This window comes from Coffea arabica, chromosome 2e (genome assembly GCF_036785885.1).
Source record: "Coffea arabica cultivar ET-39 chromosome 2e, Coffea Arabica ET-39 HiFi, whole genome shotgun sequence".
In the NCBI taxonomy this organism is placed as follows: Eukaryota; Viridiplantae; Streptophyta; class Magnoliopsida; order Gentianales; family Rubiaceae; genus Coffea; species Coffea arabica.
Genome location: NC_092313.1, coordinates 63802468 through 63807439, shown reverse-complemented (window position 1 = coordinate 63807439; position 4972 = coordinate 63802468). Strand labels below are relative to the sequence as shown.

General features: G+C 32.8%; 1 long non-coding RNA gene across 3 annotated transcripts; it reads right to left on the bottom strand.

Moving 5' to 3' along the window:
- LOC113732645 (uncharacterized) lies at positions 1-3862 on the bottom strand. 3 transcript variants are annotated; one of them, XR_011840875.1, is made up of 5 exons: positions 1515-3237; positions 1094-1307; positions 720-832; positions 349-628; positions 1-244 (listed from the first exon to the last, which is right to left on the bottom strand). It is a non-coding gene; the product is annotated as an uncharacterized lncRNA (long non-coding RNA). The 3 variants fall into 3 exon arrangements; XR_003458833.2 differs by lacking the exon at positions 1-244 and adding an exon at positions 3245-3862 and having other exon boundaries at positions 304-628; positions 1515-1631; XR_011840874.1 differs by lacking the exon at positions 1-244 and having other exon boundaries at positions 304-628; positions 1515-3232.
- Positions 3863-4972: the final 1110 nt, after the last annotated feature.

The following is a 4972-nucleotide window of genomic DNA, read 5'->3' as shown; positions in this document are numbered from 1 at the left end:
TAGGTGCAAGATCTTGATACTGTACTACAACACAAATTTGGGGATAAGTACAAGTTTCAGGCATCGTCATTTGAATTTGACGAATCTCCTAACATTCCTAAACAACCGAATGGGTAACTTTCATTAATGACGTTTTAAAGCCTAAAAAACCGTGTGCTGAGTATTGTATAACATGAGTATTTGAGTTGCTTTTCGAGTTCTGCTCATCAAGTAAGCCAGTCCAATTTGAAGTAAACAGCAAAATCTACATGCACAAGACATTTGATATGAAATTGGTATTTCAAAATAGGAGAAAACGGCTCATTTTGAGCATCAGAATGAATCTAACTTTTAATAATTGATACTTACGCATCAAAATTAAGCTGGCAGGACACTAGATATAGCTATCTAAGCATGACAAGATTACATGGCCAAGAACTGAATTTAGAGCACAAAGACTTTGGCTTCAGAAATCTGAAGCAATCAAAAGGCTAGTAACTTGATTTGAGAATTTGATCACCAGCATCAAGGGCTCTGATATCACTATCAAAAGCTTCAGTTTGGATTGACATTTCTGGTTTACAAACCCAAGAGCACTTGGATGCTAACAATATCTGAAATTTGATCACCAAACTTTTTTCCAAGCAAGCTGAAATTATTCACATTAAAACAAGTAAACACCAGAAATTGCAAACTAAGGAGATTATGTTCAGATTTACAATCAAAACGCATTAAACTACCTTCGAAGAAACTTAAATCATCCTAAAAGCTTTGAGCAAAGACGTGCAAAAACATTTGTACTCTCTCAAGAATAAAATTCCTTAATGGTCTTGGCTGAAATCTGGTTCATTCACTACAAAACCATCACAAGATTTGTATTAAAAAAAGGCCACAACAACACATAATCATAGCAAATAAATAACATAAAACTTAGGCGTGAAGAAGGAAAAATGTACCTGAATACTTTTCATCTCCTAACAAGCTAGTGTTTTGTACATGACTTTGGATTAATGAAGGATTGCATGCCCACATTAATGCCTATACAAATGCAAATAGAGCACCATTATATTTCATGCCTTCACACAAAAATAAATAAAAGCAAGCTATACATTACCTGACCAGGAGGAATGATCTGAAACCAATTACTATCCATTAATTCCTTATTGCATCCATGCTGTGAATCTGATTGCAATAGGCCATCGGATGATCCTATCAGATTCAAATTTACATTCTCAACATTATTGGGTGCCCCAACATGATCATAATTGTGAGTTTCATATGCATCTGTGCACACTTTAGTACATTTTCGTCTATCATGTCCAAATGACCTGCGGGAAAAAAATTGCCAAGCACAATCCATAAACAATAAGATTGAATTTATAAAGGCGTATATGAAGTGTACATATATAACTAACATTTTTGGCCTTCTAACATAAAGCCAATGAGTGGATGAAATTTAGCATTGCTCATTCATATCTGGTTTTGCAAAGCTATTCTAACCGTAGAATAAGTCAATTTTAAGAGTAGGTGATTACTTGCAATTTTTGCATCGTCTTCGCTTTCGCTTGTGAGTGGACTGTTTTGCCTTTTGTCCCTTTGTAGCAACAACAATTGGACCAAGAGAAAGTATGGACCAAAGTGGAAACCTTTGCCTGGGAATTCAATCGTATCGTTGGAATTGAGAACTAAATAAGAAGAAGACAGATGACTTTAAAGAGATAGGTGATACCCGAAAGTGTTTCAGGAACCCAAAACCGTTTTCAGCAACCCAAAATCATTTTTAGAAACCCGGTGATTTTTTCACTTAAATATGTAAATTTTTTACTTTTAGTATTAGTAAGTTTAGTTTAAACATAAGTAAATTTTGTCAAATAATAAGTAAATTAAATTACTCAAAGTGTAAATTTCTATTTCTGACTAAAACTTATCTTTCAGGCATATACTTACTAGTTTGAATTAAAAACTTACTTATCTTCTCGACTTGGCAACCCGTTTCTTTTCTAGGTATTTTATGATTAGAACTCCATTCTCTCTATATTACAAACCATCATCAAACTAATTGAAAACCTCAATTCTCATATAAACCATTCATCTGAATTTTGTTCCAATCAACCCATTCAACAGATTTATGTTCCAGTCTAATCGTTATGATATAGCAATGGCATTAACAAGCTATTTTGACTCTCCCGGTAAGGGTTTACGTATTAGTAATTTTTTAGGAGGAAGATGAGTTATTCACATGTCCAAAATATCGAAACAACCAGCATAATCTAATCCTTAGTTCAATGAAAGTCACAAATTTGCGGGTAGGTAGATTAGATTATGTTGAATGCCTTTGGCTCTTTACAATGAAATTCAAAATTTTTTCTCATGACAGAGCAAAGACGGTGATATAATTGATTGTGTCTATATGTATCAACAACCAGCATTTGACAATCCTTTGCTCAAAGACCACTGGATTCCGCAGGTTTGCCCCATGCAACACCATTCAAAAGAAAAATAAACAAAAAAATGCAAAAATATGAAGTATGTATAACACCATAATTGATTGATGGTCGGAAACTGTTCTATGAATTTTCTCTCCTTTCCTGACTGAAGAAGAGGGAAGATGTGATTCTACAAAATCTACATGTATCATAGGATGGTAATAAGAATTGCTTCTGCAACACAGATTTACAAGAGTAATAATGGCCAAATTTCCGTGGCATTGCAGACGTTACAATGGAGTAAAAAATTCAAGAGGCTGATAATAAATTTCCATAGAAACAACAGATTCGCAACAATGATTCTAGATCAGTTCAGTTCAATAACATATGCTCCATCAAGCGTATCAACTTAGAATTCCAAAACGGGAGAAACCTCTCTTGCCTGAAGAATTCAAGTTATAAAGCTCATGTTGAGTTACTAATATATTAGTAATTCTCACCCGCACAGAGTAGCAATCACAACATACAAATTTCTCTTTGACATTTCACCAAACATCTTATATGCATTCACAAATTAATCACATTTAACTTAAACGCCTGGTCTCAAGTCCTTTCCTAGATGTTTCACATGGCTATTAAACATATTTTACCCGTAGACAATCAAAACTACAACCATTTCCTAGATGTTTCAACGGACATTTTCGGCCCCAAAATTGCAATAAAATCTTCAAATTCTCAGCCTTGATTTCCCAAGAAAATCTTGACAAACAAAACAAATGAAATATAAATAAATTACAGCAATATAATCAAACGATTTCAAGAGAACATGATGATCTAACCTCGTCACTGCTATTTTTCATATGCTCTTTGGCTGGCTACCACCGTCGCTAACCCTTTTGTTGTGTTTGCATATGGCAGCACTCAAACCCAACCGAACGATGAGAAAGGATAGAAGCAAAGTGTGAACTAAAGATGAAAATTTTGAAGTGAGAAGATTTATTCAATTGTAACAAAGAGAAAGTGTGGATCAAAGTGGAAACCTTTGCTTGGGAATTCAATCGTATCATTGGAACTGGGAACTGAATAAGAAGAAGGTAGATAACTTTAAAGAGAAAGGTGATACCCAAAACCGTTTTCAGGAACCCAAAACCGTTTTTTTACTTAAATATGTACATTTTTTACTTTCAGTATTGGTAAGTTTAATTTAAACATAAGTAAATTTTGTCAAATAATAAGTAAATTAAATTACTCAAAGTGTAAATTTCTATTTCTGACTAAATCTTATCTTTCAGGCATATACTTACTAGTTTTAATTAAAAACTTACTAAAGTTAATATTAATTATTTTAATATAATATTTAAAAAGTCACTAAAAGATTTGATCTGTCACTAAAGGTAATAGAAACCTATAATAGCAGGTTTCCCTAATATCGTTACCATAACTATAGGCACTGTAGCACTGTCTTATTTATTCTGTATCATTGTTCATTTCATATCAGCATCATTCCATGATGAATAATACATTTTTCAATTGTTTATATTTCTCATTTATTGGGTCTTATTCAAAAGATAATCCCCTATAATTTATCCCAGAGGAGTCATGAAATTGAAAACCCTATGATAATAAAGCAGGGATAATTGATATTAGAAAGTTGCAAAGATTCTGGAGAGGTTGTGGACCAAATCTAAGGGAACAATTTGTCGATATTGAAACTCATGTTTACACTGTTTTCAACGCAAAGGGATCACATGGTGGTGGCAGTGTTTTCATCACAATTATTTTTTATTTTTTCCTTTTGTAGGTGAAATTATGTGATACAACACTGATTTAGTTAAGCATGATTCGACTGGGACAAATTGTAAAAGGATTGAGTTCCAAACTTGACTGTACATTTCCAAAGAAAGGAAAGAAGAATCATCATTCCTTTTCTTTTAAAGTTTGAAAAATCAAGAAAGTTGTAAGTTTGCCATTATTTATTATTCTTGAACAACATGCATTTTAATCTTTCAATTTGATAGTACAGGATTTGCATTTTCATTTCTTCTGTCATTTAATGAGGTTCGGATTTTATCCCACCAATCTGCATTTAATTGGTTTCGGATTTTATCCCACCAATCTACATTTAATTGGGATCGAATTTTATCCTACCAATCTGTATTTAATTGGATTTAGATTTTATCCCACTAATCTGCATTTAATTGGATTCGAATTTTATTCCACCAATCTACATTTAATTGGTCTCGAATTTTATCCCACCAATCTGTATTTAATTGGGTTCAAATTTTATCCTACCAATCTGTATTTAATTATGTTCGGGTCTTATCCCACAAATCTGCATTTATTTGGATTCGAATTTTATCCCACCAATCTGCATTTAATTAGGCTCGGATATTATCCTACAAATCTGTATTTAATTGGGTTCGGGTCTTATCTTATCAATCTGTTATTTAATTGGGTTCGGGTCTTATCCCACCAATCTGTTATTTAATTGGGTTCAAATTTTATCCCACCAATCTGTTATTTTATCCCACTAATTATCTAGATTTCGAGCATATTTTCATTTTCTT